Here is a 13456-nt window from a genome sequence, read left to right as displayed (position 1 = left end):
ACCTGGAAGGAGTTACAGAACTGTCTTCCCATGATTGGGCAGCAGAGGCAGGATTAGGTGTTTAAAATGTTTTGCAATTACATAGCATGAGGCAAGCCTAAACGATAGGAGACATTGCTCTACACAGAAAAGAACAATCAACATCACTTGAAAGAAATAAAATGCAACTACTAATGACTTTGAAACATTGGAGAACAGAAACAAATAGAGATAAGAGCAGCAATACACTTGAAAAGTATTTGAAAATGATACCAAAAAGAATTTATAAAATGATAAAAATACTGCACTTTTAAGATTAAATAAAACTTTCTATATTGACTTTGAAAAAGAGTAGGCCATTCTATAAGAAAGTAGATGCCATTAATAAGGGAGAGGTTACAGATCTTAGCAGCCAACATATCAATATGGGCAACATCAATCCATCACATAGAGTTAGTCAATGGCCTATTTCTCAAATCTCTGAGTTTACATAGCTGTGGCAGGCAAGATCAACCATATCTGCAAAGGACTGTTGCCTAATTGCAAATTCAATGTTCATTGGCTCAGGATAACCTTCCCCATCTATATACCCACTCAATCTGGTCTTTGTTCATTCACATGACATTAATAAAAATAAAACATGCTGGGAAATTACAAATTTATTCCCCCTACTACAATCGGGCCCTTTTTCATAATGGTGATAACAACTGACTGACTACACTGATTCCCCTGCAGTGTATACAGTAAACTATTCATCCTATTGTGGTCTGAAGGCAGAAAGAAAGCTCCAGATGCACATCCTTTTCCTGTATGTGCATTGGATAGTCAACTACATGACTCAAATGCATAATTTTTAAAACTATGGTACAGGCCAGGTGGTGGTGGCGCACGCCTTTAATCTCAGCACGCAGAAGGCAGAGGCAGGCAGATCTCTGTGAGTTCAAGACCAGCCTGGTCTACAGACCTAGTTCCAGGACAGGCTCCAAAAAGCCACAGAGAAACCCTGTCTCGAAAAACAAACAAACAAACAAACAAAAAACTAGGGTACAGTCATTTTTAAAAGAATTTTGAAATTGTAGTGTAGAAGACAGCAAGGTCATTGCCCTGGACAGCAAGAGAGCAAGGCCACCTGAGTCAACATAAGAGAACTTGTCTCAGAAACTATTTTTCTACCAGGATGGAAATGCAGCTGTTCTAGAATTAATATGCCTTTCCATTGAGAAATCACTTCACAGAATTAGGAGATTAATAAAGAAACACCACTTTAATGATGGTAGACATCAACCTCTGGCTAGAGCTCAAAGAGGAGCCAGCTAGACAGATTCCACATTTGCTGTTGTCCTTAAGCCTCCTTTAGGTTTAGGCTCTAGGTTACACTTTGAACAATTGAAATAGAAACAGGCAAGTGATAAAATGTATCAGCAGGTCATGCTTCAGTGACAGGGTCCTGAGGTGAAGATCACAGGGGATGAGAAAGATAGGAAAAGTAAAAGATAAAAAAGATAAAAAGCTAGGGTGGGAAGGTCTTGCAGATGCATAGTAAGCTTCCTAAGAAAAAATAGCATCTTGCTGGTGGTGGCCAATGCCTTTAATCTCAGTACTCAGGAGGCAGAGTCAAGTGATCTCTGTGAGTTCAAAGATAGCCTGGTCTACAGAGTGAGTTTCAGGATAGTCAGGACAGTCCTACAGAGAAATATTGTTTTAAAAGATTAAAATTAAAAAAAGAAGAAAAAGAAGAAAACTAGCATCATGTATACTTCCATGGGGGATTGGAAGATTTATAAGAAGTCAGTAGAAACTATTAAACAAATTTAGGAGGAGGCTAGTCAAACAATTCTACACAGGGAAAACACAGGGTATCTCAAGAACTTTACTAAGTGCAGAGTGGCCATGGGACTGATAACCATAGTTTTATATGGTGGGAAGAGTTGGGTTCATAGGATCTGAAGCAACAAAGACCGTGCACCAGACCATTACAGCTCTCCAAACCATATTTCTGGTTTTAGAGAAGGAGCTGTTTTATTATCAATACATCAGGTCCTTAGGGAAACTCATAAGTCTTAGGCCCAAGGCTGTCTCTAGGTCTCCCAACAATGTCCCTCCTCCCTGCCTGAGGTGCTAAATGAAACCCTTGATTAATCAGGTTACTCCTTCACACAACAATGCTTCGCATTTCAAATATATGTTTCCTAGTATCATATTGCTCATCTAGAAGAACTGTGCTTTCTTTTCTCAAGAAGAAAATTGGAATTTTAAGACCTGTCAGGCCTTAAGGTTGGTTGGGAACCTGTAATGCCTCCTTGAAAAGCTTCATAGAGGTTGTTTTTTGATATGGGGATGTGCCTGGTGTCTGGTTTTAAATTAGTGGTGGCTTCTTTGTAATGGTTTGGAGCCAAATATCTGGACAATCCAGTTGAACAAAGTGTGCCCTAGCATCCTAATCTCTAACAGCCCTGATTAAAACACATTTATCTTCTGGGTGATTTAGAGGCAGTCCTCCCTCAGCTAATTCTACTTTGTGAGACTGAACTATTTCCAAGGCATTGGAAAATCCTTTATATCAGCAATTCTCCTCCTCTACATTGCAGCTTAGAAGTGCAGCGCTACCCACCAGGTGAGCTGCCCTGATAACCACATAGTTAAATATAAATGGAGATTATATGTAAGGTTAAATGCAAAGTGCTTGATATGGAGAAGATACTTAAAATACTAAGCCTCTTCAAGTTTGGCATATTGAAGTTGAAAGAAAGATGTTTGTACACACATCAACATGCTCCCAATTCTCTAAGCAGATTAAGCCCACAGCACAAAGTTATTCAGAGTTTTGTCCCTAGGTCTACGAATTAACAAGGACCCCAGAGAACACAGGGAATCTTGTGGCAGCTTCCCAACACAGATCCCAAGAGGACGCACCTTGCTGTCTCCCGCATCTCACCCTCTGCTCCTCCCCAGCTGGAGACAGCATTACGCCACTCACCATGTTGTGGTTCCCCAGTTCGCCAAAGCTCTCAGTTCATCATCTCTCTGCAGCAGTAACTTCACAGCAGCACAGGAAACCGCTGCCACCAGCGCCTCTGCAAGTCTGAAGGTGCCCGGAAGAGCCCTGCACCGCTTCTAACTGGCAGGTCACCTGGAGAGCCTGATTGGATAGTGAGGTCTGAGTGACCAGATCACCTCCCATAGGACTGTAGTGTGCTTAAAAACACAGCGTTGTGGTTCCACACCGTTTCCTCCACCCCAGGGAATGATCTTTTCTAGACAGGCCAAAATATGCATTTCAATAGCACTTGCCCCTGGCTACAGAAGCAGACGCTGTCGACTTCTAGCACCCCGTAGGAACTTTCCCCTTTACCTCCAGGACACAACTTGGCTAGCTAGCCTGTACTGTGCACTCTGCTTGGTTGGGTGCAGTGATTCCCTGTCCCACACGGGGAAGCGTGCACAAAATAGTAACAGCTAAAGAGAGTTTTAAGGTCACAAAAGGAGATGTTTGTTCTGTGGCTTCATGCTGAGGTCAGATGAACTGAAGGTACTTTTTACATTGTTTTTGCAGGGATTTCACACAACCCAGAAGAGAAAAGCAGGAAGCAGATCTCAAACAAGATGATAGGTCTTTCCCTCATCAGAAGGCTGGATGACAAATCAGTGCTTTACAAGTTTTATTCCTGGAATTCAAAGCAAACTCCAAGCAAATGGATAATAATAAAAAGAGTAGTGTTCATGGAAATGTGAATATGTAGATAATACTGGAGCTAGAAGGAATGTCTTCATGAGCACTATTGTCAGCCAGCACATCTCCCTCCATGGTGAGGTGAATAAAATATACAACTGCAGTATTCAAGATTCTCTACATGAACAGGACAGGTAGAATGAATCTAACCATTTATATAAAAAGTGGGCTTATTAGAATTTCTGACAAGCCGTGGTCCAAGACATCGAAAAGTATCTGCCTATCAAGGGGAATTGAAGTCTCCAGTAGATTGCTTCTCAGCCTTTTGCCAAAGATCAAGTGAAGAATCCAGTAGTTGTTCAGCCCATGAGCCTCGATGTCTCAGCTGGTTTTAAGTATTTTCTTCTTCTATATACTTTATATGTGACAGCTGCTACCAGGTGAGAAGGTTAAAGTTCGATCACAGTCTTTGTTTGATTCAGACTTTTTTTTTTTTGGTAATTTAAAGGCAAGATTTACCTGTGTAGTCGTGGAACTCATTCTGTAGGTCAGACTGGTCAGAAAACTCAGAAAATCCCACCGCCTCTGACTCTTGAGTGACATTGTTAAAAGTGTGCATTGACACCAAGAAGCTAAAGTTGGGTCCTATCATCTCAAATTATCCAGATTAATAAAGGATTTTCCCATTTCAAAACCTTTAAGTAAAATCTCTCTTAGTTAAATCAAGTCTTTGTGTAGTAGTTAATCCCAGAGGTAGTCAGTGTGACTACCAAAAATAGGCATCTCAACAGCCAACACAGAAGAAATGAGAAAAAATTATTGCCTGCAGGAGGCATGAAGTAGATGAGAATTATTTTCAAAGCAGTGTTTTTCCTTACCAAAGGAAGCATGGGCATTTTACTTAGGGAGTCTGAACATGCTCATGTAAGGTCCTCCTGGCTGTTGTAAAAAAAAATACCCTGCTCTAGATCCTTACCTGGGGAGAGGTGTGGGAGTGCCTACCAAGCCCGACGACACTAATGTAATGGTTAAAATAAAATGCTGCAGGTCCCCCTGTGGTGGCAGTTGGAAGCTGGCCATGAGACCATGCCACAGGTCCCCCAGTGGGCAGCAGGTCCTGAGACCACAACAGGCCTTGAAGGGATCCAGTTCCAGGCAGGGAACAAGTCCCAGGCAGGGAGTCAAGAGGTGGGTGAGAGGCTGAGATGGATAGACTTGCCACAAGACCACGTAGCTGGTCTCAGAAGGCAGCCGGTTCTGTCATAATATAGGTCTTTGCTTCCAGTACATTACAGTAAAGCTGTCAGTGCAGAGCCTGGCGCATGGTAATTTTTCATTGAATGTGAATATTATTATTGTCATGTAAGAAGCACTTTACCCTTTAAATGCCTTTTAAAATAGCATCCCAGATGAAATCCTAACAACAGACTTACTGATGCAATGGCAGAAGAATATTTGGGTGTTTGGAGACAAGCTAGCTGTTCTGAAGATTGTGGGAGCTGGTGGGGTAGCCCTGAGTTCAAAACTGGCAGGCACAATATCCTAAGGTGGGTCAGGCTGAGGGGCCTCCCTGAGGGACTTTCCCACTTGAGACTCCATGTTCCTTGTCCTGTCCCATGCAGGTCCTGCAGATGTGATGAAGACTGAAAAGATTATGCCTTGTATCTTTGCCCTTTGCATGCCACAGGCTGTGGGGCAGGTTTGGTCTTTTACTTGTCCTGACTGCCTACACTGAAAAATGAGTTATCTCCTTCCAGTGTTGCTGGATAGCCTTTGATACCTCCCTCCATCTACCTAACTTTTAAAAAGGCTGCTTGCAAAGGCAGGCGAATCTCTGTGAGATCGAGACCAGCCTGGTCTACAAGAGCTAGTTCATGAGATTCCACAAATGCATGTAAGGGATATTTTACATGCTCACTTCAGCCACATGAATTTTTTCAGGATTTTCTCTTCTCTTCCTTGCTTTTTTACAATAAAGACACCAGTCACAATTTTGATATTAAAATACAGCTGTAAATAAGACAGTAGTAATTATAACTTTGTATACTATGCCATGATATATCTCTTATCATGAATACAAGTCAAAATAATATTTATCTGTTTTTCTCTCTGCCTATAGATAGACATAGGTCTTTTTACTGCCTTGGAGGCACTTGAATCAAGCAGGTCTGAGACCATGATCAGTGTATTCTCAAACATGTGGTCATAAAAAAGAGTTCCACAATATCCAGGAATGGACTATAACAAAGTTTTATTTAAAACCAAAAAAAAAAAAAGCTTTGATAAACCAAAAAAAAAAAAAAAAACAAAGTTTTATTTATACGGGGATAAGCTCACAGAAAGAGTAGTGATCCACAGTCTTCTGTGTGTGCTGGCAACTAGAACAGAATCCAGCAGCCAAGAGGACCTAATACAAGACTATATACAATAAGAACAAATATCAAGTATTGTCCAGGGAAAAGAAGAAGCAAAATAAACATAAAATTAGAATTACAACCAGCTTGATAAACATCAAACAAGAAACATCTGCTGAATGTTTCAATAGTTAACCTAGCCTAAAGAGTCTATGTCTTATATTAAAATTTGTTTGGTTAAGTCACGGGCTGTAGCAATGAAGTAATTCTGTTCGCCTGGGGTCTGGCCTCACACTCCTGGAGATATATAATATCGGGTATGCTATGAAGGTCACTAAGAGACTAGATATCTAAATCTCTATCCTTCTATGGACCTTGGGATTTAAAAGTTGAAGTGGAGTAGTGCTTTTTCAAAGAGGTTGAAATAGCAAGTTGCAAATGTCTTTTCATTACTTGCATTTCACCAAAAGGTGATGCCCTTCTAGTCAACCCCCAGTTAAGACCTCTCCCTACACTTAGTTTCTCCCTCCAACTTCCTGTCAGCTCCTTACTGATGCAGCCTCTTGACCCCAGGTTAACTCTAATCAAAAACTGCAACACGTATTTGCATCATTTAAAGAAGCACGCCTTTAATCCCAGCACTCAGGAGGTGGAGGCAGGCAGATCTCTGGGAGTTCGAGGCCAGCCTGGTCTACAAGAGCTAGTTCCGGGTCAGGCACCAAAGCTACAGAGAAACCCTGTCTCAAAAAACCAAATAATAGGTCAGGCGGTGGTGGCGCACGCCTTTAATCCCAGCACTCAGGAGGCAGAGGCAGACGGATCTCTGTGAGTTCGAGACCAGCTTGGTCTACAGAAGCTAGTTCCAGGACAGGCTCCAAAGCCACAGAGAAACCCTGTCTCGAAAAACCAAAAAAAAAAAAAAACCAAATAATAATAATAATATTTGGTTCTTAAGCTGTGAACTTAGAAGATAGCAGAAAGTTTCTCACACTATCTCAAGGTAAATCACAGATATAGATCGTCTTTCTTTACAACCTCCGTTAGCCGAACTTATTAGTCAAAGTAGTGTCTGTACTTAGTCCCAGGGTCTCTCCTGGTATTTTGGCCTTGTATACTGAAGCCCCATGCCTTCCCTTTGATGATGCCAGTTTCCCATAAAAGGGACCATGCCTAAACCAGAGGTAATGTATTTCTGTCTCCTAAAGGTTAACTCAGTTCAAATCTGTCATCTATCAAGGATGGCCAGGACACCACTCTCAGTTTACAGAGAGAAAGACGCTTTAGCCTTGTAAATAGAGCTATGGGTTGTAAAGTGAAATAGTCCACTTTTAATTTAATTAATAGTTAATCCTCAAGCTGCTGAGAGAGCTGCTGACAGTCTGTTCTCATTCTCGTAGACTTACAACTTTCTATTTCTTTATTTCTACATTCTTATTTTTGGAATGATCATTTTTATATTCTTATTCTCAGGCTCTTTATTTCCTCCTTTGGATTTGCAATGGGAATTAAATCTTTGATTTATTTTTGATTAAAGTCTCTGACTTGGTCTTTCTCTAGCTCAGTCTAGGGACAGGGATGATATATTCTTTTTCTGTAGCTGCTTCAAGCTGAAATGGGGCATAGATGGCCAGGGACCAGGAATGCTGGAAGGCCACTCAAAGGTAAAGTGGGAATGAGGGGCACTGAACAGGAAAGTCTGTTCTGACCCAGCTGGAGACAAGCTGCATTCTTGTCAATTGGATCAGTCCATGTCAGCTTTTAGCAATTCCAGGGCTCGTGAGATTGATGAGTGGATGCTTGGTTGTGTCTGTCAGCCAAGTGAAATCCTGCTAGACAGATGAAGACCAGACAGAAGCATTAAAATTTAAAACTTTAAAGGAAAAATTACAATGGAAACTTTTAGGGAAGTAGCAAAGTCTTAAGACAGGAGAGGGAGAGAAACATCTTTAGGAACACATAGGTAGGGAATTTTAGGCTGTACTTATCTGGAGTCCTTTTGATTTGTGAGAAGTGGATTTAAGTCTCAGGACTTCTTCAGTACTCTAAAGCTTGCATGAATTTTTAAGTTATGAAAAGATATAAGTTTTAGACATATTAACATCTCCTTGTTTATAATCTGAACTGATATTTACATTGCAAAAATGGCAGTATACTCATGCCAGATATAAATCTGGTTGAAAATGTTAATTTTTTAAAAATATTTATTTATTATGCATACAATATTCTGTCTGTGTGTATGTCTGCAGGCCAGAAGAGGGCACCAGATCTCATTGCAGATGGTTGTGAGCCACCATGTGGTTGCTGGGAATTGAACTCAGGACCTTTGGAAGAGCAGGCAATGCTCTTAACCACTGAGCCATCTCTCCAGCCCAAAAATGTTAAAATTTTTTATTTATTTATTTATTTTTTGCTTTTTGTTTTTTTGGTTTTTCGAGACAGGGTTTCTCTGTGGCTTTGGAGCCTGTCCTGGAATTAGCTCTGTAGACCAGGCTGGTCTCGAACTCACAGAGATCCGCCTGCCTCTGCCTCCCGAGTGCTGGGATTAAAGGCGTGCGCCACCATCGCCCGGCTTAAAATTTTTTAACCAGAAAGCTGTGACTTGTTTTTCTGTACAATGAAAAGCATCTTTGAATACTCTGCAGAGCTCGATTAATAGCTAATCAGAATTTTGCCAATTAATGTTAAGACTGTGAAATTTTGGAGCATAATGAGAGAAATTTGAAACATGCTTTTTAAAAATATCTCTAATGAATTTGAATTTTTTTAATCAACATTTAAGCCTTTTTATCCTCAGACTTTTTTTTTTTTTTTTTTTTTTTTTTGGTTTTTCGAGACAGGGTTTCTCTGTGGCTTTGGAGCCTGTCCTGGAACTAGCTCTTGTAGACCAGGCTGGTCTCGAACTCACAGAGATCCGCCTGCCTCTGCCTCCCGAGTGCTGGGATTAAAGGCGTGCGCCACCACCGCCCGGCTTTTTTTTTTTTTTTTTTTTTTTTTGGTTTTTTGAGACAGGGTTTCTCTGTGGCTTTGGAGCCTGTCCTGGAACTAGCTCTGTAGACCAGGCTGGTCTCGAACTCACAGAGATCCGCCTGCCTCTGCCTCCCGAGTGCTGGGATGAAAGGCGTGCGCCACCACCGCCTGGCTATCCTCAGACTTTTATAACTTGCATTTACATATCTCAAATCACTTTTTGTACCCTGAAACCATTTTATTTACATAAATTAAGTCAGTTTCTTTTCTTTTTTCTTTTCTTTCTTTTTTTTTTTTTTTGGCTTTTCGAGACAGGGTTTCTCTGTGGTTTTGGAGCCTGTCCTGGAACTACTAAGACCCTCAAACTCTTTTAGATCCTCCTATCTTAAGCTTTGCATCATAAAACAACTTTTATTTACTTTACTAGTATGTACCGGGCACTGACCACTGAGAGCTGTCCCTGTAAAGTTTCTTTAAATAAAGGAATGGTAAGAAATTATACTGAAATCTGTTTTTTGAGTTTCTCTCTATGCGCATGTATGTGTCTTTTTGTCTCTCTCTGTTTTTCTGTCTCTTTCTCTGTCTTTCTCCCTATCTCTCTTTCTCTCTGTCTCTCTCACTCTATCTCTCTCATTGAATCTGGTATCGAGGTGAACTCTGTCTAGACTTTGTATTGGCTCAAAGAGAGCGAGACCTGTGACCTGAATCTTAGAACTGAGAAGGCAGCTGAAGCCTTGCTTGCTGCTTCTAAGCTGGCAAAGATATTAATCATAAAATAGCATCAGAGTTCTGAGAGGAATAAATTTTACCTTAGGTATCTACTTAAGAAAACAGTAGAGGGGCTGGAGATATGGCTCAGAGGTTAAGAGCATTGCCTGCTCTTCCAGAGGTCCTGAGTTCATTTCCCAGCAACCACATGGTGGCTCACAACCATCTGTAATGAGATCTGGTGCCCTCTTCTGGCCTGCAGGCACACATGGAGGCAGAATGTCGTGTATACATAGCAAATAAATAAATCAAAAAAAAAAAAAACAGTAGAGACTTACTTGCTGGCTGCCTAGACAGCTACCCTGGGGTCCTCCATGGTCATTGAGGGCAGGTGATAGGGCAACATCCATCTTCAGGCTGGCAAGGTCCCATAGGTTTCTGTGGAGTAAGGATTCATGGGAGGACCAGCCTATATTTTGCCTTAGGCAATTCAAAACAGTCAATTTCGAGTGTCCCATTTTCTCCACCTTCTGAAGAGGATCTTTGCAGTCGTTGAGGTGAAAGGCAGGTTTGCTCAGTGGCTAGTGCTGCCACATTTGAGCCAGTTTTGAGTAGATCTTTTGTACCTATCTGTCTTCTTTGGAGGAAATAGAGGAGCAGTCTGGAGCTGGCATGTCCTTCATTATAAAACACTTTTTAGTAAAACATTTGAATGTCATTTTTTTCTGCAGAACTCTGAGCATTTGAGGACTGTCTGTCCATTGCTATATCTAAGCCGACAACCCTTGCCAACAGCTATTTGTCCTAAACACACAGGGGACTAGATAAGGCTTTTGTCTGCAATTAATCATATCAGTTTTTAGCATGACTATGACCAACAGCTTGTCATTTATAAGTTGACTCTTAGCTTGTATTTCTTTAACTGTCTATAACATGTTAGCTGCTTTTATAAAACTATGACTTTTGATTCCTGTCAGATTTAGTCAAGAATAATGATTTTGAACTGAAGCTCTTTTTGCATCAAGATAAAACCTTTTCATCATAGATGATGAGTTTAGTAAAGAAATTGGGATAACAGAAGAGTCCAAGAATAAGAATATAAAAACGTAGGTTCTAAAAATAAGAATGTAGAAATAAAGAAACATAAAGTTGTAAGTCTAGGAGAATGAGAACAGACGTTCAGCAGCTTTCTAGCAGCTTGAGGATTAACTATTAACAGTGGACTATTTCAGTTTACAACCCATAGCTCTATTTACAAGGCCGGAGCTTCACTCTGCAAACTGAGAGTAGTTTTCTGGCCATCCCTGATAAAGGACAGATATGAACTGAGTTAACCTTTAGGAGACTGTATGTCCATATTTCGGTATGGCACAAGAGCCATTAGCCCGGTAACTCTGAGCTGTCTCTGCCGAACAATAGGCAGGAGGTGCTGCTCCTAGCTTCTTTTGTTAGAATGTAGTAGATTACCTGAGAAGAGATGTTGGCTGAAGCTGATGAGTTAAGAGTTAAGAGGGCCGGGCGGTGGTGGCGCATTTGGGAGGCAGAGGCAGGCAGATCTCTGTGAGTTCGAGACCAGCCTGGTCTACAAGAGCTAGTTCCAGGACAGGCTCCAAAACCAGAGAAACCCTGTCTCGAAAAACCAAAAAAAAAAAGAAAAAAAAAAAGAGTTAAGAGGATTGGTGCTTCCTTTCTTTGTAATTTGGAGGATGTCTTATAGAGATGCTAATTCAGGGCCTAGCTGACTGCTAGCTTACAGGTAGATGTGGGACCTGACTAAGAGCCCATGCACCTGGTTGCCTAGGAGACAGCCTAATGTGTTTTCCTTCTCAATTGATGTGATGATATATAAGGTGTTTGGATAATAAAGAGAGATCTTGCCCTTCCATGAAGACCGTGTAAGCTGCGTCTGATTTTTCCTCACGACTCCGTTCCAGTCCAGTTAGGGAATCTGTGTTGGACCCGCAAGGGCCCCGACAGGAGACAGAGATATACTCTTAGGCACTGTCTCTGTTATTGGAAACTGGCTCCATCAAAGGAAAGGCATGGGGCTTCAGTATACACTGCCTGAAAATACCAGGAGAGATGGTGGATTAAGTGCAGACACTGGCTTGACTAATGAACTCGTCTCGTGAAGATTTTAAAGAAAGGCAATCTCTATCTGAGATTTACCTTGAGATAGTGTGAGAAACTTTCTGCTATCCTTTAAGTTCCCCACCTAAGAACCAATTATTCTAATTTATCAACCCTCTGATATTATTAGCAGTCCCTTTTTCTAACTAATTGCTAAAGACATCTGTTTTCTTGAAATTAGTGATTTTCACTGTAGTCTCCTCTGAAACATATTTCATGATAGCCGCTTAGTTACCTATTGATGTTAGAAGCTACTACCCACCTTAGGGTCTCCAGTGATCCACTGGTCAGGGCTAGATCACAAAAATTCCTTTGTTCAGACCTAATGCTTGGTGACTCTGCTATAAAAATATGGGTTCAGAAATCTGCCTTTTGCCACCTCCTAACAAACACCATCTCTGCCTCTGGCCTCAGCTGGCTGATAAACTTCTGTGCCCTGTGGCTTTTTTTTAATGCTTGCTTCTGGTTTTCCTGGCATCTAGTTTCTGGAACAAAGTTTGCTTCTGGTCCATCCCCATGTTTGCATGTCCTTGTGGACTCAACAATAATCATTCTTTGTGTAATAGCAGAACAAGTTTATACCCCATTGAGACTGTCTCCTGAGAAGGTAAAGAAAAGCAATTATATATCAGACTCAATAACCAGAATATTTAGAGGTAAATATTGAGCCTAGGGAGTCAGTCAGGGCTGCAGCCAGGACACACTAAGCATGGCTAACTTATAAATTTGGAAATAAACAGTTAGTGGCCATGTTTATGCATTTCAAACAGACAAAACTTTTTTTTTACTATTTCCAGCTGAATTTTAGGTGGGGGAGGGGCTGCAGGCCAGTTGCACTTTCCTGGTGGGTCGGCTCCTGCAGCTTCACTGCTCCGGTCTTTCCTGCTCTGCTGCTTTGGAACAGGTGTCATTTTGTGCGACCCAAACCAATTATCGTCCAGAAGTGACTGACAGTGGTCGTCCTCGGCACCTGGCCTTGCAGTCATCTCTGCTTGCCTCTGTCCTCCTGGCTCCTCCTGGGTATTTGGTTCGAGACTGACCACAGTACCCGTGGGGGAGGGGCGGTCCTCTCCCTGGCTGCCAGAGGTGCAGGCACAGACAGGAGCTCCTGAGGCAAGAGAGCGGCAGGGAAGGCTGGCAAAATCTACTGCTAGATTCCTGAAATCCTAGAAGTGAGAGAATAGAATCTGACAGGGCCTGAGGCTCAGAGGAACCTCCAGCTTATAGGGACTGATAATCCTTTAAGTCTCATTGTAAGGCTTTGTCTGAGATGGTTGAGAAATTTTTGAATCCGTGTGGCAGGCAAGTCCAGGTGAGCTTACCATTGAAGCCCTGGTGTTATTCTTGTTTCTGCCTTTCTTGTCTGCGGGGGTTAGACAGACAAGAGTGGAGACTTTACGCGAGAAACACGGCAGTGCGGGGTTAGGAAGGAGACGCGGACACACGGCGGTCCCACGTGGGTGCACTTTAATGGGAGAGGGGTAACAACACGTAGGGTACGGGTGTGCAGAGACTAAAGGAAGGGGGGGAGAGAGAGGGGGCTCGCGTCTGGGAGAAGTGTCCTGTGCCTTTGCGGCTTCCAGTCCGGGGGAATGCTGGGAGCTGTAGTTTAAAAAGGAACAACACCTGGTCTTGGTGATGTCACTCG

This window comes from Microtus pennsylvanicus, chromosome 22 (genome assembly GCF_037038515.1).
Source record: "Microtus pennsylvanicus isolate mMicPen1 chromosome 22, mMicPen1.hap1, whole genome shotgun sequence".
Classification (NCBI taxonomy): domain Eukaryota; kingdom Metazoa; phylum Chordata; class Mammalia; order Rodentia; family Cricetidae; genus Microtus; species Microtus pennsylvanicus.
Note: the sequence above shows the minus strand (reverse complement) of the source record.